The 24237-nt window shown below is 40.7% G+C and overlaps 2 long non-coding RNA genes across 3 annotated transcripts; one reads left to right on the top strand and one right to left on the bottom strand.

Moving 5' to 3' along the window:
• Nucleotides 1-484: 484 nt before the first annotated feature.
• On the bottom strand, nt 485-11350 carry LOC138818192 (uncharacterized). Of its 2 annotated transcripts, none has more exons than XR_011369002.1 (4): nt 11251-11350; nt 10851-10971; nt 10140-10239; nt 485-637 (listed from the first exon to the last, which is right to left on the bottom strand). It is a non-coding gene; the product is annotated as an uncharacterized lncRNA (long non-coding RNA). The 2 variants fall into 2 exon arrangements; XR_011369003.1 differs by having other exon boundaries at nt 10144-10239.
• Nucleotides 11351-11555: 205 nt separating this feature from the next.
• On the top strand, nt 11556-22599 carry LOC138818199 (uncharacterized). The gene is made up of 4 exons (XR_011369004.1): nt 11556-11642; nt 12830-13095; nt 21577-21720; nt 22448-22599. It is a non-coding gene; the product is annotated as an uncharacterized lncRNA (long non-coding RNA).
• The last annotated feature ends 1638 nt before the right edge of the window (nt 22600-24237 follow it).

Raw genomic sequence — 24237 nt, 5'->3', positions numbered from 1 at the left:
CTGCTTTGATTGCATCCAAGGGAAACTTGGAGAAATACTTAAAATAGGAGAGAGAGAGAGAGAGAGAGAGAGAGAGAGAGAGAGAGAGAGAGAGAGAGAGAGAGAAAGGAAGGAAGAAAGGAAGGAAGGAAGGAAGGAAGGAAGGAAGGAAGGAAGGAAGGAAGGAAGGAAGGAAGAAAGAAAGAAAGAAAGAAAGAAGGAAAGAAGGAAAGAGGAAACTGGGAAACTCCAGGCCATCCTGCTTTTCCTAATGCCAGCACTTAACCTTTGTTGCTGTAACGTTTTCTTTGCAAATAGCACAAATTGGAAATATCCCCAGGACCACAATCCAGCCTTCCCCAGAGCCAAATTCAGCTGTTCTCTAGTATAATGACGTTTATTCAGTCCTAGCTCATTTCCTACTTTTCTGGTGAAACCTTATCCACCCTCCCCCAGCATTATTTAACAATTGTGTCACTTGGACAATGAGTTTATTTGGTTCAGAATTTTGGATTTCTGAAGGAAGTATAAATATTTACGTAATGTTGGTATTCTGGTCATTGATCAACTGCTTCTTCCTGTACACCGCTTCGACCTTTTACTTCTCCTGGAGACGTGTGAACATTTCTTCCAAATTCATTCATTTTTGTTTCACCTGCTGGGAATCATGTTTACATACAACAATACTGCAAGAACCTATTGATAAGTTCTCTTTGCTGTCATTAATGTGTTTTCATTAGCGTGCTGGGGAGGATTTTTATTGTGTAGCTCTCCACTGACACCCTATCCTGGCTTTCTATTATCCCTCTAGCTTTGTCTTCAGCTAAACACATTCACTTTTTTTTCTCTCCTCCAAGAGATTATTTGCATGAAGATTTGCATTTAAATGGATGTGAAAAGTACATTAACAACACCTACACTAGCCATGTAAAAGCTGCATACAATTTGTTGCTGGCAGACATGAATGGGGGAAAAATTCAATGAATGTTTTGTAAGGAGAGTCCTCAGGTAACTGCATTTTAGACACAAAGACACTTCATTAGATTGTATTTAATACTGATTATGCATATAGAAGTATATGAATACAAATGCCTTATTCCCCAAAGGGACACTGTGAAATTGCACTGCATTATTGTGTTCACGGCAGGAAGCAAACATAATTCAGTATCTGGGTTAAGTCTAAAGACTCAAGTGTCTTGAGAACACCTAGGGTTGCTGCATTTTGACGTTCACATTCTTGCTGATGGAACCAGGAAAGAAAGGAAGAGAAACTGAAAATAGATGGTATTTCCTGTCCACACGTGCAGGTTATTCGGTTTCCTTTCCTTGAGCTGCTCAAACAATAACCATTCTGTGAGAAGACTAGATGCTTTAGAGAAGAGTAAAGAAAGGGGTGCCGAGAAAGGGAAAAAGGGAAGATGCATAATTAGTGAGATGCTATGTGTCTAGTCAGGTTCTAGATAGGAGAAAAACAATGGAAGAAATAGGGAAGGCTAGTAAGAGACAAAATAGGGGGAATAAAAATGAGGAAAAAGACACATTCAAATATAATGTAAATCAGCGTTCAGGCAGAAAAAGGAGGAGAGGAAGGGAGGTAAGAGGAGGAAAAAGGAAAACTCAAGAAATACTGTTCTTAAAAAAAAAAAAAAGGCTTTGCATTTTATATAGGAAGCAGAGACCCTGGGTTATCATTCAGTATTACGAGTGAGCAAATTAAATTGGTCTTGGCAGAAGGATTCTATTAAGGGATAATATCTTCCCTTTTATTGTTAATTATTTTATGTTTACAATAGTCAGTGTATGCGTGCATTATTTTTACAGTAACACATGGCTTAGCATAAATAATTTACCCTGGATATATGGCTAATTTCTAATTAACTTCTATCTCTCTAAGTTTGCTTTCGATTAAAGCCCTTGCTCTTTCTAACAAGCCCTTGAAGGGGAGCAGACAACCTAATTACATACATTCATGGGGAAATATTTATATTTCACAGTTTAAAAAGGTAATATGAAATGAGTAATGGAAGAAGAAAAGTAGAAAATAAAGTGGATGGAGAAAAGGTGACCATAGAGGGAGGAATTTATTGTTTGCCTTTGTGTTTTTATGTCTACATAAGAAAAAAAAAACAGGCCAGAGAAATTTATCAGCAGGTAGAATGTAATATGGCACTAGTACCTCTGTGTCCCCTAAATACAATTATTGTTTATTGCTTAAAAAACAATTTTCCATTGGCAGTATGCACTAAAGAGAAATCCATAAACATCAGGAACAAGTCTCTAACAAGTCTTCATTGTTTATATGGATAAAAAAAAATCCATATTTCCCTTCCCATTAATCCAGAATGTACCCGAATAAAGGAAAATCAGTGCATCAATGAGATTTGTAATGCAACAGTAGGAGAATCTGATTTCACACATTATGGTTAGGGCCCTCCATAGCCCGGGCATAACAAGGGCAATAAATAAAGTCTACTCTAAACCAGGCATAGAGCCTCAGTAATTGACTTGCTGTCTGCGTGAGACACAGTGATTTGTGAATGCGAAGGTGCAACCTGAATCAGAGGGTTCGCCGAAATTCACCATGGGAATTTTCTACATCAACACTGCTTTGTGCATGCAACCTCATCTTCAGCGCCCACGCTTCTTTCAAAAGCAACAAAATGGGATCCGCTTCTTGCTTTCTACCTGTATCATTGTAACTGACACCTACCTGGGAGGAAAGCCCTCTCCCCCTGGGGCTTTACATCTTGAACAAGTCTGAGTCACCTTTGGACTTGAGATTACCACAGCTCTGTATTCACGGGGGGTTTGGCTGAGTGTGGTGTATTAGTCTTAATGTACATTTACAATACATGGTGTAATTGCTCCTTTGGAGCTGTTAATGCATTTTTATAGCCCCAAAAACAATTTCCTGCACACTGTCCATATTAAAGAGAAACGTCCGCCTGAAGATTTATGTTGAGAATGCACAAAAACAAAGCAAAACATCCTGGCGTGTGCATCTGTCTTGTTAAAGACCATGCACTTGGGTGCATTTGTTCTTCAAAGTGTGTGAGAAACATCAAACACTTCCTTTGTCATTCCCTAGCCCAGCCTCAGAGTTTTCCTCTGCCTTTTTCTATTTCCTGCTGGATGCACAGTATAGAAGGCTATCTAGGGAACAAGTGAGAAAATACAAAGCAAAAAAGGGTTATGTGATAAGAGTAAAAGAGGGAAGTTTTAACACCAGCTAGGAAGAGGCCAGGCATTCACCCAAACAAAGACCAGCAGACAATTCTGGATTGTGAGCATGGTGGTTTCAGAGAATGCAACACCAGGAATTGTGGTTTTCCTTCTTTTTAATGCTTTTATAGAATCTATTTATTTATTTTTACTAAAAGAGGAGGTGGGTAGGGATCTTAATTATTCTGATTTGCCTGCTAATCCTGCTTCTTTCTTTGCAATGTTCTCTCTCCCGAGGGGGGTGCTGACTGCTTTATGTTTGCCCGGGTGGCCTACTTTGCCAGCTGGCTCCCAATTTGGTTTGGCTAATGGGAGGCACTGGCAACAGATCAGAAAACAGGGGGAAAAAAGAGTTGGGTCATTTCTTCCTTGCTCTCTGCCCTGGTTGTGCATCTACGGCCTCATAGCTCGTCCAAGGGGCCTTTCCAAGTTTGGTAGCGCAACGTGGTAAGGTCTTCTTGTTGCTGGTGGTCTCTGGGTGTGAGTCCTCTGTAAGTATACTTATTAAGAGACATGGTTGGGACCCTGGCGGGTGGAAGTAGGAGGAAGAAGTCCTCACATGCTCATGCCAAAAGACTTCTGTGGTGGCACAAAACTCATGACTCTGCTAACCTTACATTTTTGGCAAACTACTCCCGTGAAGGACTCTGCCTGATCATGGTCGATTATGCTGTAATGCATGTGAAACGTCTTGGTTTGGTTTGGCTTAAAGCAACTGTGTATTAGAAAGGACTTCACATCCATAAATGACAGCGATGCAATCCAACATAGCTCATAAAGAAAAGGAAGGGAGTGACATTGGTACTGGGGCTTGAACTCGGATGTGGGCACTCTCCTTTAGCTTTTGCTGCTCAAGGCTGACCATCTACTACTTGAGTCACACCTCTACTTCCAGCTTTTTGGTGGTTTACAGGAAATAAGAGTCATACTGACTTTCCTGCCTGGGCTTCAAACTGGATCCTCAGATCACAGTCTTCAGCGTAGGGAGTGTTCCAGGTATGAGCCAAGGGAGTCAGGCTCTATAATGTATTTCTTTGCACTCTTTGTCAGAGTTCTACCAGGGAAAACGTTTAGTATGAAATAGACATTATGTTGCAAACATCCTCTGAGAATCAGCGGTTCAAGTGTTGGCTTCTTTTAACTTTTCCCCCACTTGGGTAGGATCTGGGGTTAGGCCCTGAAGCTAACCTTAAACTCTGATCATCCTGCCTCAGCTTGTGAAGGGTGTGTGTGTGTGTGTGTGTGTGTGTGTGTGTGTGTGTGTGTGTGTGTGTGTGTGTGTGTGTGTGTGTGTGTGTGTGTGTGTACAAGCCCAGGTCTTTTAACATCTTACTGTTTTGATAACTCCTCTGACCTTAGATTGCCTTGTTTTGATTATGAAGTTCCAAATGACAACAGGAATTTCTTATTTCTCCCTCCAGTTTTTGAGAGCTGAACAATGGTCGATGAGTGGCTTTTGCAAAATGGGTGTTGGTTTGCCCCTTTTCTCATGTGATCTTGGCAGGAGGTGGCGTTGAAAAGCTATGGGAATGTCTGGGCCCAGATTCCCTCTAGGGGCTTGGGTGAGAAGACTTTGAACTTGTGCTAGGTAGTAGCTGCTCCCGTCTGAGACTCAGCCCTGTGGTTGTCTCTACTCCTCAGATCCAGGTTGGATGAGTGAATGAGGGACAAGTGTCTCTTGCCTGACTTTTGAAGCATAGAAAGAAGTCCACCAGACGTTTCCTATATCTTTTTCCCTTGGAGAACTAGTCCCACCTAAGAAGTCAGAGTACCTGAGATCACACCTCATAAAGAACTCTCCTCCCCCCTCGTGGTGAGGCTGCATAGGGAAAGAGTATCTCTCCTGCAGTCATTCAGAGTGCCAGACATACGTGATCTAATTAAACCATCCCATTGGCCAGAGAAGCCTGGAGGGTAGATGATTCCGACTTTACTGCCACCTGATTGTAACAGCTTCTTCACTGAGTTTTCTTAGCTGCTCGGCTGAGCCCGATCAGCTGTAGCACTCTAAGAGATAACCGTAAATTGGCTAAAGCCACAGAACCTTGGCTTGGGTTGTTGCATCTGAATAGATAACAGAAACAAGGCAGATCGGTGGACGGATGGCTCCTTGGGTCCAAACTGGTCCACAAGGGTGAGGTAACATGATGTCCTTTGAAATTTGCCGCACTGGTGGTGGCTGTCAAGAAGGAAAGGAGGTCCCAAAGAACAGACTGCTTCAATGGCCTGCCCCTCGGCCCACCGAGGACACCTGCCCGGCCAGCCCCATGCTCCTCTGTGGTCTCTACTCTTGGCTTCACAAATAGTCATTGCTTAGCAAGTGCTTAGTTTTTTCAGGTTTCTTAGTTTCTCTGGTTGCTCTGTCTAGTCCTAATTTAGGTTAAATCAGTGTATTTAACGTATGCTGTGGTGGGCCTGTGCTATTAAGTGTGCTTTATAAAGAAGTTAACCATGTAGAATTGACAGACAATAATGCAAACTCACCAGCGATACTCCGCCCTGTCTGAAATGGATAAGTAGGCAAGGGGAATCTCATGAATACACAATTGACTATTAACAGAGACTACAGAAAAGTGTGGCTTCGATTATGCGAGATGCTAAAACCAGTCAACAAACAGACCAAGGACACTGCATTGCCACGAGAAAGGGGTGTTCTATAACACGTTCTGAAAGTGGGATGACCTGAGACACAAAATCTGACCTTAATGGACTTAGAGTCTTTGGGGGAAGACAGTGCTTGTGGTGGCGATAAGAGCCAGTACTTACCAAGCATTTGTATTTGTTTATTTAATGCTCACAGAACTCTATCAAGTAGGTAATGTTATTGTTACATTTACTGGTATACTGGGGCTTGAACTTAGGGCCTGGGCACTGTACTTTAACTTTGTTGATCAAGATTAGTGCTCTACCACTTGAGCCACAGCTCCATTTCTGTGTGTGTGTGTGTGTGTGTGTGTGTGTGTGTGTGTGAGAGAGAGAGAGAGAGAGAGACAGACAGACAGACAGACAGACAGACAGACAGACAGACAGACAGACAGACAGACAGAGACACACAGAGAGAGAGAGAGAGAGAGAGAGATTAGTTGGAGATAAGATCTTCACACACTTCCCTGCCCAGTCTGACCTCCAACCACAATCTTCAGCTCTCAGACTCCTGAGTTGCTAAGATTATAGTGGAGAGACACCTGTGCCAGCTGGCAATATTATTTTGCAATTATAGAAGAGAAAAATTGAAGAAGAGGGATTATGTCACTCATGATCACACAGCTAGCAGGTGTGGGATGAAACTGAGTCAATCCTCATACAGTGCTGCAGTGAAATACATTTTCATTACTTTTTGAGTTAGTGCACGGTCTGGGCATCGTATACTGTGCCACTCTGAGGGTGCATCAACATCCCCTGAGAACTTGTTAGAAATGGAGACTCTCAACCCCAAGCCTAGACTTTACTGAGTCTGAACCTGCCTTTTAACAAGATCCCCCGGTGATTCCAGCACACATTAAAGTTTGAGAAGCACCGATCTAGAAAGATCTTCCTAAAGAAAGAGCTACTACTGTGACCTTGCAAGGGCCAGGCGCTGATTGCCTGCCTAGGGAAATGGGCTACATGATTACTAGAAGAGGCAGGAGATTACAGGCCAATTAGGAGCTCATAAAATGATTATGCAAAGTGAAAATGGTCTGTTAATGTGTATACTTTTTATTAAAAAATATGAAACATGTGGTTAGGTCAGAGAGATATGCTGACTCAGGAAGTAAATAGACTGAGAAGGATAAGGCCTTAGCTTATTCCATTCTGTATCTCCCTGTCTGCCCCTGACATGCATAAGGTCAGCTTGGCCTGGGGAGATGAACTTTCCAATGGTCATTTGGCTGTATTTGTGGCCTAAGATCAGCCACCATATCTGCCTACAGAGTAGGAAAGATACTTGATATCCTAAAAAATAATCAGTCCACTCTCTGAAGAAATCTGACTAGGGCATAAATTTAGGAGAGCTAGGAAAGCATTACCTATGGTATTACTGGTAAGGAAATGTGATCAGTATATTTCTGGAAAGAAAGAAGGGGTAATAAAAGAAGGAGGAGACAGAGATGAGAAAAGCCCGCATGACATAACTTGCTGTCTTCATTTTGTCTGCGACTATAAAATATCTCAAAGAACTGGAACAGATTGTTGAGACAGTTATTAGCAGAAGGGGGTAGAAAGCTTCAGGGATGAGACTGGGGAGCCAAGGAGAAATTTATTTTCACTAGTATATAAAAAGCAAATCCATGGACAGATTGCTGCAGAAAAGGAATTTTGTCTAACTAACCCAGGAGCAAGAAAACAAGCAACTGTAAAAAGTACAGTGAGGGAATATCTATCTCTCTCTCTCTCTCTCTCTCTCTCTCTATATATATATATATCTATACATACCTATGTATAGATATATATGTGTATATACATATGTATATATACATATTCCTGATAATTGTCTACAAAGCCAATGGAGGAAACTTGATATTTTAGAAAAGCCGTTGTATGGGAGTACAGATGTCACAGGATTTATGTCACCAATCGAAGCAGCAAGTATAATAATAGGCGTTAGTTCTGTGAGCAGAAGATGGGAAGAGAGAACAGAGGACTGACACTAGCAAGAGGGTATTCGCAAATACAGGGGTGGCAATCTTGAAGGTCATGTTCTGCTTCCCATGAAACATGTCTCCAGGAAGAAAACACGGGCTTCTAACCGACTGATCTGGGTTAGATATCTGACTTTTGTCCTTTTTGTGCCTTTCTAAGCTTTGGACTTCTTATCTCTATAATAACTATAATCTTCTCACTCTTCCCAAGCTCTTCTAGAAATTCTCTCAGTGGATAAGAAAGATTTCATTTCTGTATATTCATTTTGTTGTTGTTGTTGCTGCTGGTCATGGGGCCTGAACTCTGGGCCTGGTCACTGTCCCTCAGCTCTTCAGCTCAAGGCTAGCGCTCTACCACTTGAGCCACAGCACCACTTCCGGCTTTTTTCTTTTTGCTTATGTGGTGTTGAGGAATCGAACCCAGGGCCTCAGGCATGCAAGGCAAGCAATCTACCACTGAGCCACTTTCCCAGCCCCTATTGATTTATTGATTTACTGTTTTCTGTGGGAAAATGAGCACATTTCAAACCAGTAGGAAGAGAGTAGACAGTGTTTGCATACTGAATCCATGCCCTCACTGTCTATGTAGGATAAAGGTGGTAGCCCCACAGGTGTTCTTCCTTTGGGAACTTCTAGAATGGACCCAAGGACAAATGAATAATGGAGAAAGGTAAGTGATATTTTAGGTTGGAATAAAATTATCTGAGTAATTTTAGTGTACTGTTTTATGCCTAATTTCTCATAACATTGTGAACTTCTCCTAGCATTCATTTCTTTATTTTTTTCTTGTAATACATAAGGTAGAAGATAAAAACAAGAGTAGTGATCTGGGAAGGTGGCTCAGTGGTAGAATGCTTGCCTTGTATGCATGAGGCCCTGGGTTTGATTCCTCAGCACCACATAACCAGAAAAAGCCAGAAGTGGCGCTGTGGCTCAAGTGGAAGAGTGCTAGCCTTGAGCTGAAGAGCTGAGGGACAGCGCCCAGGCCCAGAGGTCAAGCCCCACGACCAACAAAAAACAAAACAAAACAAAAACAAAGAGTAGTCACAATCACTTGTATAGCCAAAGTTTAAACTACTACCAGATGAACATTCCATTTTCAAATACTTAGAGATAGTTAAATGAAAGAATATCTTAATTATCTGATCTATTCTTAATTTTTATTTCATCTTTTATGTTTGCCTTATTCCCAACTGGAAATAGCTTTCTGACACTTTAATATTGTTTTCTTTTTCACATTTCAAATTTATCCTGTGGAATCTATGTTTTGGAAGTTTAGCTTTCACAGTTGCTAATAATGATATTATGATTAATTTCCACAGACTCCCATTAGTAACACTATTAATTTCAGATCCTCACTTACCTGTCAAATAAAAGCTTTGGATTCTCTATTACGAGTATCAAGCCAGTTCCAATAAGCTTTGATTACTTGGCATGAATGTATTGCATGCTATCTCACAGTATTTATGTGTTCAGAAACAACTAATATTTGGCTCAAATTTACTCTTAAGTATTTTCTGGAATCTGTTGTGACACTGTTTATAAAGAGAGAAAACTAGTCCTTTCATCCTTCTGTCTTCCATTCATTCCTTCTTTGTTTTTCATGCTTTTCTTTCCCTTCCTTCCTTCCTATTTTTATTTATTTTATATTATTTTACTTTTTTGGTTCCTATAGTGGGTCTAGTTAGCTCTTTTGCTCAAGGCTAGTGCTCTACCACTTGAACCACAACTCTACTTCCAGCTTTTTGGTTGTTCATTGGAGATAAGAGTCCCATGGACTTTCTTGCTTAGGCTGGCTTTGAACAGCAATCCTCAGATCTCAGCTTCCTAAGTAGCTAGGATTATAGGCATGAGCTACCAGTCTTCAGCATACTATCATCCCTTTCTGCTGGGGTGAATCTCTTATGTCTTATTCTGTAGCGATCTGGATTATGTTAGACACATGTAGCTATGGATGTTAGAAATGTAACACTTTCAGGCTATCAGTGGTCAGACTGTATGAGTATCTGAGAGCTTCCTAGAGCATCAGAGCATACCAAGTGGTGGAGACTTAATGGTTTGACTTCTGCCTTCTGAGCTGTGTAATCTATCCGTGGTGTAGCATGTTTAGAAATATTAGTATTTGGTCCTGCAATGTCTTATGGCATCTTCTGAGCATGCTGAGAATACAGTGATCCCTTCCAAGATACATGTAGAAAATAATTTAGAAGATGCATGCCCATGTAGTAGCAAGTGAGAGAGATGGGTAATTTGGAGAGCTATAGTCTTCAGCAATACAAATACAAATACATGTAATTGACACTTAGGTAAACTTACCTACCGCTAGTTTTCAAATTTTCATTTCCAGGGTTGGAGTTGGATCTAAGTCAAGAGGGCCAGACTAGCACGCACAAGGTCCCGAGTTCAAACTCCAGGACTGACGAAACAAAGCAAAACAAATTGACTTCAAAACAAAATATGTTTTATAAAACGACTTTTTTTTTTTGTATCTGTGACAATCTATAGTCAGGTACTGGGCAAAGGCAAATCAGAAAAGTAGCCTTTTATATCTGGGCTTGATACAATGCACTGGGTACAGCGGTGGTACTCAGTGGGACACATCCTAAGAAGCAGTAGATTCTCTGAATTTGATTTTAAAAATGAGGTTTGAACTCATGGCCTCGTGCTTGCAAGGCTGGTGATCTACCATTTGGGCCACATCTCCACCTCAGTTCTTTGTTGGTTATTCTGAAGATGAAGGCTAGTGAATTTTTCTGCTCAGGTAGAAACATAATCCTCCTGAGTAACTAAGATTGTAAGAGTGAGCCATCAGTGACCAGCTTTAAAATAATTATCTTTACAGATGAATTACAGACTGAAACTCGGTTTGTAATGTATTTTTAAAAATATCAATAGACAGAGAGGAGAGCAAGGCAAAACTTTCCTGCAAACCCATCACGCAGAAAGAATCACTTCTGCTATTCTTACAGTCACTTGCCTTGGCTCTTTCATTATGTAAATATACATGTCTCTGTGTGTGATACTTACCTGTACTCAGAAACACGCAGAATAAAATCACAAAATTATAAGAGCCCAGATTCCTCAGGATAAAAGCCCTTGTATTTCCTGTAACTGATATGATTGTCTGCCTTGAGATTCCACAGTTTACCTATGGGAATAAGAAATAAGTTTTACTTAGTCAACTAAGCTCCATCCGATCTGATGCAAACATATCAGATAATTTAGTCTTTTCTTGTTTAACTCAGGTATAATTCAGGCTTTCCAAAGTTCTGTCCTTCTAACTTTTCTCCAAAAAAAAAAAGTCTCTGAGTAGTAGGTTCATGCTATCAGGACCTGCTCTTTTTTCTTCTCTATAACAGCTCTTTTATTTGTAATAATGAGTCATCTGACCAACTCAACTGTTATTGAACACCTAGAGACCACATACTTTTCAGAAGAAGATTTTCTGATAGGTGCACATAGGTAGGTAGGTAGGGTTTTCTAGCAGGTAACAGCGTTCATTCAGATGAGTTGTATCACGATTTTAACCCCAGTAGTCCATACTAACCTCTCTTTCTATCTGTAGGATCCACCATGATGATGATGATGATGATGATGATCTCTGAGGTACTTAGGGGGCCATTGTTGATTCTAGGTAACCATCACGTGTGTCAACAATACCAACTCTGGTTCCTTTGTATTATGTGTACATAATACACCTTGGGAACCAGGAACTATGCCCTCTGCTAACCTGTAAATCTTGCTGAGCTGGAATCTTTCTGTGTCTGTGAAGAGACAGGAACAAAGTCCAAACTCCAAACATATGGAAATATACGGCAGGTCAGCCTGGGATTTAAAACTCACTTTAAGTATTGCCAAGAGTGAGAGATGAGGGTGTAACAATTGAGTACAGTTCAACTGCTTTTTTCCGGAAAGGCTTTGAAAATTCCACATTACCTGCTTGCCCTCTCATCTGGGTCAAGCTTTGTTCTCACGGAATGTTGCCAGGGCAACAATGCCTGTGGCTTTTCAAGGTATTTCAGGAGTGACAGAAGAGCTCTCTCCATCTGCTAGGGAAGTTACTTGGGCATAAGAGAGAAGCCTTATGTCAGTTCGTTTCTTAGGAAGATCACACTAATTCACATTACACATGTGCATCTTGCAGACAAACAGGAGGCTCAGGCTACTGTTCTTCCTTATGCGAAATTTTTCTTCTCCATAGCCGTGCGTTACCTCAGCTCAGTTCTCAAAAGACAAATGAGTTAATTCATTGTACTTGTCTTCTGTCGTCTACATGTAAAAATTCAGTCTGGTTTTGTGACCAATTGAAAACAGCAGGAGAGCATGGGAATTTTAGGAATTCTACACATCACCTGCCTGTAGATGGACTGATAGATGGGATAAAACAGGTATTGCTGGATGGGCACCAAGAAGACCCTGGGGTTAACATCAAGAAATCACCCTCACAATCAGCAGCAGTGGCTGACGCATGTCATTCTATTTTCTCAGGAGGCTGAGTCTTAGAGGATCATGGCTTGAAGCCAGCCTGGGAAAAGAAGTCCATGAGACCCCAGCTAAGTTCAAATCCCGGAACAGGCAAAAGCAAAATAAAGCTATAGTCACATCAGGATAGATAAATGGATATTACGATTTACATATAAAGTATCTCCAAGTGCTCCTGTACTGAAGACCTGGTCCTTACTGCTAGTGCTGGGGAGAGGTGATTGGATCATTAGGACACACATTTGTGGGTTAATTCATGGATGAGTTCCCAGTGGACTGGATTATTCGGAGGTGGGGGCTTACATAAAGGATGTAGGTCAGTGGCGACCTGCGTTTGAAGCGTACATCTTCTGTCTTTCACTCTCTGCTTCCTGGTTGCCAGGAGGTGAGCAGCCTCAGCCATGGGTGTCCACCACTATGATACCTTGCATCACATCCAAATCAGTGGAACTAGCCAACCACAGTTGAAACCTTTGAAGTTGTGAACCAAACTAAACCTTTCCCCTCCTATTGCCTTTTCTCAGGTATTCTGTCACAGCTGTGGAAAGCGGACTAACACTGTAGATAAGGAAGGAAATTGGAGGCTCCTAATGTTCTTTACTCAACCAGGAAAGAAGAGAGCACAGGTGTCAATCCAAGAGTCAACCCGTTACTCCACCCTGGAGCAACGTGGAGTAGATGCCCATGATGAGGTAGAGTTCTCAGGACTCTATCGATTTCTGTCAGAAGCCAGTTTGCTCTCTTGTTCTTCTTTGTGGAAAAAGTGAAGAATTTAACCTCATTGTGTTTGGTGAGTAAAAATTACCTTTGTGCCACGCCCCATTTTCTTAGGGAAAGAAATCTCTCTATGTATACTTATGAAATATAGCATTTTCCCATGAGCAGGCTGAACATTGATAGAAGAAATGGCAGACAAGAAGAGGGAAACTTGGATTTTCTTACTGTGACATTAATGGGGTGGTCTTGATAACATAACACAAGCACCAAGAAGCTTGATTAAATGACTTTAGTTCATTGAGGCCTTCAAATGGCTGAATGTGTAATTTGCAGTTATCCCAACTCAGTTACCTGTGGGTTACCATGGTAATGACGTCTATGTTGAAATGATATTTGACATTAATTTTAGCATTTTAATTTATAATCAGTGAAACAATAGTATTTCCTTACCAATATACTTCATTTTAAGGCAACCAAGGAAGAATAAATGCACTCACATCCCTAGTTATGAATCATGGTGTATTACAGAGAAAAGGTTAAGACCAAACCATCCATCATCTAATTTCAGCTTTAAATGGAGGCAGGTGGTTGGGTTAAAATTGGTTCTCTTGAAATAGGTATCTATCTGGTTTTCTAACATATAGATGGGTGGTATTTGGTTCTGAGACAGAAGTTATACTCAAATCTATACTACAAAATGTGTTAAAGGGAGGTGACATTCTCCTAGAAACTTTGAAATGCATCTCAATGTAAAGTTGAGGTACAGTTGCACATTCTTGGCAACCCAGGCTATAACACATAGGCTTTGACCAAATTTCAGTGGCTTGGCTGATATTCTAGGAACAACATTATTACTATTACAGAAACATGGGAAACAGGATTTTCCTTCCCCACCACCCATCGTAAATTTGTGAAAAGAGGTGAAACAATGACAGAAAACATAAGAGCCATTTTTGTTCTTGTTATGATTGCTAATGATAATTTAGAATGCCAGAGAAGGCAAGTAAAAGTGCCTAGATGTTCTACTTGCTTTAGAATTGACTGCACGTGGATGATTTTTGTGTACAGCTCCTGATGCACATTCTAGTCTGCTTTTGAGCACATCTGGCTGTAAGGATATACATAGCATCTCTTTCTCTTAACTCAAATACAAATTTGTTGAGAATGTAACCTTTTTCTTTTTTTAAAAAATGGTTGCATTTGGAGGAATTATTACTGTGGAAGTGCATTCAAGGTATTTCTTTTCTTTGGGCTAGTAAGGAAAACAAATGTTCTAACACAAGTAGTAAATATTGCCACTGGGTTTCTTTCTTTTTTTTTTTTTTTTGCAATGGTCCCTGGCTTCTTTAAAGTCTGGAGATGAACATACATAACTAACATTTTAGTCTGAGGAACACATTGTTTTGTTAGGCAGCTCTGTGCAGAATTACTCTTTAAAACTCCTGTATTTTGTGTGTGTGTGTGTGTGTGTGTGTGTGTGTGTGTGTGTGTGTGTGTGTGTGTGTGTGTGTGTGTGTGTGTGTGTGTGTGGTGTGTGTTTATTTAGGGCTTGAACTCAGAGCCTAGAGTTTCTCTTTGGATTTTTGTTTTGTTTTCCCTTGTGCCATACCTCCACTTCTAGCTTTTTGGGGGGAAGGTAAGAGTCTTTTGTGTTTGTCTGGGCAGGGGGGTGATGAACCATGATCCTCAGATCTCAAGCTCCCGAATAGCTAGGATTATAGACATGAGCCCCTTTAGATTCTGTATTTTAATGGTAAATATGATCCCTGCAAGCTGTGAAAAGTGTGATAAAGAATATAGAGTACAATTATCTCTCACATACCTTAAAGGAAGAATTTATTTCAGAAACCAATCAAAGGAAAATGAAACTGGGCATACCACACTACCTGTTAGTTATTGAGAAGTTAATTCTGATTTTGCCACCAAGTGTTCACATTGATTATTTTTCTATCTAACCAGTCAAGCAACCAATGATAAATAATCAGGCCAAAAATTAATTATTGGGCATGGGAAAGAATGATATTAAATGATAGAAAATAAGTATATCCATCAGCTAATGGAAATAAAACCAATAAGCACTGAAAACAGTAAAGACAACATTAATTCAGGTAGTGCCCTTTCAGTTTGCCTTAGGAATCGTGAGTAGCAATTTGAAATCCTGTTTTTCTCTTGGGAAGAAGTGCTGCCTAGAATATGATATAAACTATACTGATCAAATAAAGAGGAGAGCCTCGGGCTAAAACAGAGAGAAAGAAGTTACAACAAAGAAAAACAGCTAGTTGTATGAAATGACACATTTATACACCAGCAAAAGAAAATTAGAAATTTTCCCCTCCCCACATAAATGTTATATCAGTGGCAGAAGAGAAATAGCTACATCACAGAGACTAGACTTGAAAAAGAGGATAACATAAAAAAGGAGATTATTTCAAATAGTTCTCAGAACCTGCCTCTCTACTATATATATATATTTTTTTTTGATGGTGATAGCTAATATGGGTTTAATTCTCTGAAATGATATACAGAGCTACTTGAAATAAAAGGAACATTTTTAGAAGAAATGTGATGAGAAAACAATTTGAAAAAGTACATACTGGAGCAAAAAAAAAGTGACAGGTGCAGATGATTAAATTTAAACAGGGGTTTCACATTCTGTTTCTTCTTTGGAAATGTAAAGCTCTTGATTCAGGCAAAATGGTACCCTTTGGCTCTGGTGATGCTCACAGGAAAGCTTAGAAGAGGGTACCAATAACAAAATGACATATTGCCTGGGCTTCCTTTGGACATGATAAATTTGTTATTGTGGAAGTTCCCATTAGAAATTCAATGTCATTTATTAGGAAGGCCAGTGTGCCTTCATATATACAAAAGATGGATTCAGAAAGGCAACAGATAAGTAAAATTTTTGTAAATTAGATCAGTGAGCTTGTCATTTGTGGTTCATCATTTTGTAAAACCAGAGTCCATTTGTAATGCCAATGATGAGGCTGAAAATAACTAATTGATTAGATTTTCTAAGTCAGATTTTATTAGAGTAAAGCCTAAATATATTGCTGAAAGCAATTTAAATGTCCGTAAAGATACTAGAATGACCAGGAGAGAAGATAATTATAGGAAATCATGAATGATTCACATCAGAATCGATAAAAGGTAAACAAGATTTTATGAGTGTTTAATCTGTGCGCACTGGTAATCACTTCATTTTATTCTTTTCCTCAAGCCAAGCTCTTTAGAATTTCAGCTGCTATTTGGATCTATCAATGTCATTTTTAGTTGGTCACTCCTTCCTATTTCTATCGGGAGATGTCATGCTCTGTCAGAATTCTTCATTTCGACTCCTCCTCCCCCTCCTCTTCTGGCTGTATCATACCATAGTCCTTGAACCAAACTACTCTCTATCTGTCCTTATGCTAGAGATCTTCAGCTCTCCTTGGACTCTATAACTTCAAATATTGTGCATATTTGAAAAACATTTGTATGTTCACTACATTTAAATATGAATTCTAGAAAAGTACATGAAGCAATGTACTTGGCATTTCTATTTGTATATTTAATAGCTGTCTTAAGCTAAATAGGTGCAAAACAGAATAACAGAATGTGTGGTTCCTATCCCCATACATTTGTGTGAGTATACCAAGATCAGGGCTTGAACTTGAGGCCTAGGCACTGTCTGTTGCTTTGTTCCTCAAGGCTGATGTTTTACCACTTAGACTATAGTTTTACTTCCAGCTTTTTGGCGATTAATTGGATACAAGTGTCTCACAGACTCTCGTGTGCAGGGTGGCTTTAATCCTCAGTCCTCACGAGTCAGCCTCCTGAGCAGCTAGGATTACAGATGTTCATACTTTCCTTTGATAGATTGCATTTCAGCAAATAACCCCCATCATTTTAGCTACTCAAGCTCCAAGTACAGAGTAACATTTAAGTCCTCCTTTATTCTCATATCCCATGCCCAATTCATTAGCAAAACTCTTCCACCAATAGCAACAGCCTGACATACCATTTTCTTATATTATTGCAATGGCACTATACGATCTCTCTCTGCCTTTTCTTTTACCTGCTTTCAATTGGTTTCCCCAAAGCAGATAAATTCTTTTAAAATGCAAACACAGCCAAGTCATATATCTAGTTGGATTCCTCCAACCACTCCTTTCATCTGCCCAGCTGGCTACCTTCCCTCAGCTCTTATCTTTTCCCTGAAGTTTTCTTCACCCACCCAATTAAAAACACAATCCCTGCACCTGCATTTCTTCACATTCTCCCTGGCTTTCCCCACAATCTGATAGGAAAAAAAACATATATGATCATTGTTTCCCATTCTGATGTATATTTCACAAAAGAAGATGCTATAATGTTGTTTACAGCTATATTCTCAACACTTAAAGAGGTGTTTAATGCATGCAGGGATATAGGAACTATTTGTTGAATGAATAAATGAAGGGATAAAAGATAGCCTTGGAGCCACTTTGGATATTCAAAGAATTTGAATAGAATGCACTAGATGTCTATTCAAAGCAGAAAAGGAAGCATGACTGACTTCCTGCGGATGCCTGAGCAGTGAGCGACATTGGAAGTGATGACATTCTTGTTGACAAGGTTGATGCTTTACAGTCTGTGGTGATACATAGAATGACCTGCCTGTGAAATTCCTGGTGAGTCTTTGCTGGCTGTTCTTGTAGATGCAAACTATATATTATATTGTAGATCTAAACAGAATGTATATCTAGTTCATGTATCACCTATTGTAGCTCTATAATATGATGTATATTATATCTATAATATGTATATTATAGATATTATAGATAAAATATATCATGTTATATTATAGGTATTATATATTATATAATATACATATTATAGATATAATAAAACCTATTGTAGATCTAAATAGAATGTACATCTAGTACATGTATCTCCTATTGTAAATAGATAATATAATGTATATTATATATTATAGATATGCAATATCATACTATATTATAGGTATTATGTATCATAATATACATATTATAGATATAATAAAACCTATAATGTAATATAATTCTGTATGTTATTGGTCTAACAGAATGTACATCTAGTACATTCTATCATAGTATCTGAACTTTGTGACTAATTCAAGTGATCATCTTAACTTGGGAACAAGGTTTGTGTATGTAGGGAATATACTATTGATATAGATGGGTGGGAGACTATTCAAGGAAAATAAACTAACAATGTGAGCCTGGTCAAGGCATTTGATTGCATACTCAACAGCTATTTCCCCTTTTTCTGGTGAGCTATATCTCAGTTTATAACAGTGGCGATGAGTCCAATCCTGCACCACGATGAATCAGGATTAAGTCATAAAAAACTCATTCTTTTGGGGTGGTGGCAGTTCGTAGTCAATGTGATGTAAGAACGTTTAGGGGGAGTTTTTCTGTCCTCACAGGATGATGGTGGTGCATGGGAGAAGCTCTGTATTTAATAATCCTCCTCCTCATCTCTGGCTTGTGATATTGCTCTTTGCAGTGCCAATGTTCAGAGTTGTAAGCAGAAAAGGAAGCACCATCAACTATTGAAGATGTCTGAGCAGTATCACTGGAAGACATGATATCCTTGTTGACATGCTGATCCTTTATAACCCGTGTCGATACAATGATCTGCCTATGAAATTCCTGTTAAGCCTCTGTTGGCTATTCTTTTACTTGTACCTATATTAAAAAAAATTACCTGTAGTTTAAAAAAAAACAAAACCCTGCTGGATTCAGAAGACTTGGAAAGGTGAAGACAGGCCTTAATGGAAGCGGTCTACTAGGAGGAAAGAAATATAGTCATTCTGTCAAGGAATGCTGAAATGGTTTAAAATCTTGGCACTTACAAGGTGATGAACTTACCTTCCGGGTTCTTCTCTGGTCTCAGTTCCCCACCCAGAAGCTCAGGCATCACAAAGCAGTGTAAGAAGTAGAATTTCACTTTCTCGACATCCCAGGCCCATCACTGCTCCCCAATACGAGGAGAGAAGTTGGCTCCATCAGTGGGGAGGTACCTGGCCAGAGGCCTGACCCATTGGTCCTGCTGAAAGCAGGGCTGTCTGGCCAATGACTGCTCTTCATCACCACAGGGAATCTCGGCATTGCATAGAGCTGACTCCAGCAGCCACCTTACCTGGGCTGAATCTCTCTCTCTTTCTCTCTCTCTCTCTCTCTCTCTCTCTCTCTCTCTCTCTCTCTCTCTCTCTCTCTCTCTCTCTCTCTCTCTCTCTCTCTCTCTCTCTCTGTCATTATTCTTCCTCTTTGAGTCAGCTCCTCTGGCTTCCAGAAAATGACTTTCCTCTAACATTTTCTTTACAGTGTTGAGCTATTGTTCATGCTCAATTAAGGATGATGACGAATAATGCAACTAACAGTAATTAAAGAAATGATGGCAGGAAAAGAAAAAAAAAACCCAGTCGGGAACTTCCCAGGAGAGTTTTCTGCCTATTTTGATGAGCTGTATGAGAAATGAAGTAGGAGCATCACCACCCACCTGGGATGGGTGAGGCCGGACAAATCACAAGAATAGATGACGGCGGGGAAGTCCGCACAGGCAAGGCAATGGGCTGAAATCTACAATGGCTTTTCTTTCATTTTTTATCCTATTTAATTTCAAAGGTTTAATTTTCACCCTTACTAAATGGTGATTATTACATCCCCTGGTGAACACAGTATTGACCTAGATAGTACCACCCAGAAGGATATTATGCCAGCCTGTGTGTTGAATTTACCTCAGTTCTATTCACAGGAAAACAATTCCCCGTGAAATGTTCTTCATTGGGGGGATGCTTGGCTTCTCTGTCTCTCCTTGCCTGCTATGATAAAAGCAACCCCCGGCCCTGCTTCTGTTCTTCAGAACCTACCTGCTCAGGACCCCGCCTTCTCTTGTTCTTCTCTCCATAGAAATCATGTCTTGTCTGACTTCCCCAAGTCCACTTTTCTCTTCCATTCCAAAGTCAAGCATTTTTTTTTTCTTTTTCTGCTAGTACTGGAGCTTGAACTCCAGGTCTTGAGCTCTCCCTTGATTTTTTTCTACTCGAGGCTGGCACTCTACTCTTTTAGCCGTTCCTCCACTTCCAAAGGCAGTTTTTGAAATGCAGTCAAATGACTGACGTGCAGGAAAATGTCCCTGTCTTGAGTGCTCAATTTGGTGAATTTTGAATCTCGACAGGACAGAAATCAGATCCAATGCATTTCCTGAAGGCTTTCTCATTATTCTCGCCTCTAATGTCACGGACCAGTTTTACATGCTTTGTTTTGTTTTTTAATGCTCTTATGTATTTTCTGTTTCACTATCTTTAAATAGCGGAACAAAGATGTTTCAATACAACATGTTAGTTTATGAATAAAATGCATCTTGCTCCTCACCCCTACCATTCATCCCCTCAAGTTACTTGGTTCTGTTTTCACGCATGTGCGTTGGATAATATGACTACACATACCTTAGCTGTTCAGTTAGACAGCTTTTGAATATAACCGTAGCTGGAATCAAGCCTAGAACATTTCCTAAAGGCTCCGTTATCACAATGCTAGCTACTAATATCCTAGACCCATTGTATCCATGTTTTAAGTCAAATATTCCTATGAACCACTGTCTTTCACCTGAAGGTCTCCCCCACCCACCCAGCACATTTGAAGAATGTTCTGGAACTTGGGCTTGTCACAGCACACAGAGGAACATGAGTACAGCTCCCACCCAGGCTCTGAGATGGAGGACAAGGCCTCCAATCAAGGGCTTTTCTGTCTACAAAAGGCAATTGACCTAACTGGAGTATTCTGATGTAAATAGACTCACAAAGGACACACTCTGCTCTTCTTACACCCGACCCTGGGTCCGTGAGACCTGTGCATTTTGCTGTGCAAATCGGTCCTTTTCAGGGATTGCTGTCATGCACTGCTGTGTGACAAAGGAGTAAGTCATGTTTATTCACTCACTCTTCTGTTGAACAACAGCCTACAGTTACTTGATGATGTGGCGCTGTGAAGCGTTCTTCATTGGTGGATATCTGTGCCTAAGTACACAGAAGTCAGTATGGAGAGCGAGAGGGGATTCGGGTCTGAACCCCCTGACCCGCCCCTTCCTCAGCTCACCCCAACCACAGGTAATGGTGATGCATATGTTCAAAGCACATTGTGTGTGTGTATGCACATGTCATAATAAACCCGTTAAAATGTAAGAAAGCCACACCAGTAGCCAATGTCTGCAATCATAACTCCTCAGGAGGCTGAGATCCAAGATACTGAAGACTGTAACTGAGAGACGAACAGGTTTTGGTTGCCTCTCAATTTTTTAGGTAAGTGATACTGTCTAATTTGGAGAAGGATCTGAATGGCACAGAGTTAAAACGATGAAACAATTCTAGAAGGAACTCTAAACATAGCCTCACTGTTTAATGTTTTCTAAAAACCGTCTTTCTGGAAATCTGGTGTTATGGCTTTTGGTGAACCTGATAAATTGCTAAAGCAGATCAGGGCCTTTGTTGGGATAAAATGGCTTTCTGGATTATACTATCTCTATGTAAATGCTTTGGATTTTTTTTTAGGTGTCTCTGATTTTATCAACTGGAGGAAATTGAGCTTTGTCTACAGGACTGGGTGACAATGTTTAAATGATTAAGACCTTTGGAAACTTGCTATGGAAAGAGTTAAGCGACTCTCTGCCCAGAGGATCCACCTGGTAGAGTCAGGTAAGGTCACCTGTGAGCCTCACGCATAGGTTGGGTTGAGGTCACTGGAGTGTCCCTCACTCACCCGCTTCTGTGGCTTCTTTATTTGATCATCTGGTCCTTTGACAATGGATGGCCACTTCACAAGGGTGGGGTCGGCTACAGATGTATAAGATCTGTTGGAATGAGGTTGGAGAGCCCCAGCATAAAAGAGTTGTTTTTTTTTTCTTTCAATTATTTTGTTCTTCTCAAGAAATGTTCTCCCACATGGCTGGATCAATGATCCCAGTAAACCTGGCAAAAACTTGTGGGAGATGCTGAGCGCTGGTGGCTGTAATCCTAGCTGCTCAGGAGGCTGAGATCTGAGGATTACAGTTAGAAGCCAGCCTGTTCAAGAAAGTCTCCCAGACTCTTATTTCTAATTATCCAGTCAAAATGGCAAAAGTAGAGCTATGGCTTCAGCAGTACACACCAGCCTTGAGTGTATAGCTAAGGGACAGTAGCCAGGGCCTCAAGTTCAACCACCAGGACCTATGCATGTGCACACATGTGTATGTGCACACATTCGCTTTCCCTCCCTCTTTCCCTCCCTCTCTCTCTCCTTCCCCCCCCCCCCGCCATCAAACAACTACAACAACAAAAACAACCTGTGAGCATCCTTTGCTGTGGTTTCTGTGATGGGTTATGGCAGAGCAGAAAGTGATTGCCGCCTGACATAAAGATTGGAAATACATTTTCTCCACTGCAGACATGACAGGACTGTTAAAGAAAGAAGTGACAGCTATTCGCAGACAGCCAGAGCTGCGGCCTCACTCAGCACGTGTCTGACTAGACCTGCCAACAAACGCGACTTCAGTTTTTACTTCACAGAGGAAAGAGCAGAGCAACGAGGGAGGTACATACGGAAATGAAGTCAACGTGCTTTCTCTTACATTAAAAACAAATTGGCCTGGTTTCAAGTGGATAGCATAATGATTTTACTGTCAAATCCACATCCTAATTTATCCTGGAAGAGTGAAGAAGGAGAAGTCATGGATTCATTTACATTCTTTTTTTTAAAAAAAATTTAAATATCTCTAAGGTCCTGGGAAGTCAGCTTGCTTGGATGCAGCTTGTGTGAAGGTTGGATTTGTCTGGGGTAGAGCAGGCCTGTAGCTGTAGCATCCTGGGCACAGATGCCCAATTGTGGCAAGGAAGGTGTGTCTGTGAGCAGAACTCCGTAGGGATGAGGGGATGAATCTACAGATCACTCTTCAGTAATCCATGTCAAACCTCACAAGTGAAACGGACGTAATGTATTCTCATATTCCTGTATTAACAAGAGAGCCCCCAGGTCTCTACTCTGTGGAGGATTAATTTGTTCCCACATGTATTGCACCACACTACTCCCACTAAAATATTTGCAAAACAATTGCCACACATGTAACTCAAGCCAAACGCGTGCTAGGCACTCTGCTAGAGGTTCATGAGCAGTTGGGTCTCTGGTCTTGGGATGCTTATCTGTTCAGTCATTGATGTTGAATTTAAGGTTCAGTAGTTGGAAGAACTGTGGAGCTGGAGCTGGTGGCTCATGCCTGTCATCCTAGCTACTCAGGACTCTGAGAGCTGAGGAGTGAAGTTCAAAGCCAGTCTAGGCAGCAAAGTCTGTAACATTCTTATCTCCAATTGACGGCCAAAAATCTGGAAGTAGGTCTGTAGCTCTAGTGAGAGAGTGCTAAGCTTGAGCAAAAAAATCTAGGGACAGTGCCCAGAGCCTGAGTTCTAGCCTCAAGACCAGTACCAAAAAACAAAAAAAGAGAGGAATAAAAAGGAAGGAAGGAAGGAAGGAAGGGAGGGAGGGAGGGAGGAAGGAAGGAAGGAAGGAAGGAAGGAAGGAAGGAAGGAAGGAAGGAAGGAAGGAGAGGAGAGGAGAGGAGAGGAAGGAAGGAAGGAAGAAGGAAGGAAGGAGAGGAAGGAAGGAAGGAAGGAATGAGAGGAAGGAAGGAAAGGAAGGAAGGAAGGAAGGAAGGAAGGAATGAGAGGAAGGAAGGAAAGAAGGAGGGAAGGAAGGAAGGAAGGAAGGAATGAGAGGAAGGAAGGAAGGATAGGATGATGGGGTTGGGATGGAAATAACAACAGAAGGGGTGACGTTAATCAAGATTCAATACTGCAATGTACTCATAAAATTGAAATGTCTCATCGAAACCACTTTGTACAACTACCTGAGGATAATCATAATAGTAATTAAGAGCTAGTAGGACAAAGGGGCAGTGAGGGACGGGGTTTAGATCAGGTTTAGGAAAGGACATCTTTGAGGACTCCATGAGAACACATGGACCCGGGTGCTAGTGGGTCACATTTGTAATCTAGCACTTCAGGAGTCTGAGATCGCAGTTCAGAGCTAGCCTAGGGAGGAAAGTCTGTGAGACGGAGTCTTATCTCTAGCCATCAAAAAGCCAGCATCGGTGCTGGCTTAAGTGGTAGGATGCTAGCTTTGAGTGAAAAAGCCAAGAAAGAGAGTAAATCCCCACGGTCAATCTCAGGACTGGCACAAATAGC

Source organism: Dipodomys merriami, unplaced genomic scaffold (genome assembly GCF_024711535.1).
Source record: "Dipodomys merriami isolate MVZ:Mamm:240054 unplaced genomic scaffold, mDipMer1.0.p SCAF_72, whole genome shotgun sequence".
Lineage (NCBI taxonomy): Eukaryota > Metazoa > Chordata > Mammalia > Rodentia > Heteromyidae > Dipodomys > Dipodomys merriami.
Note: the sequence above shows the minus strand (reverse complement) of the source record. Positions and strands in the feature narration are given on the sequence as shown.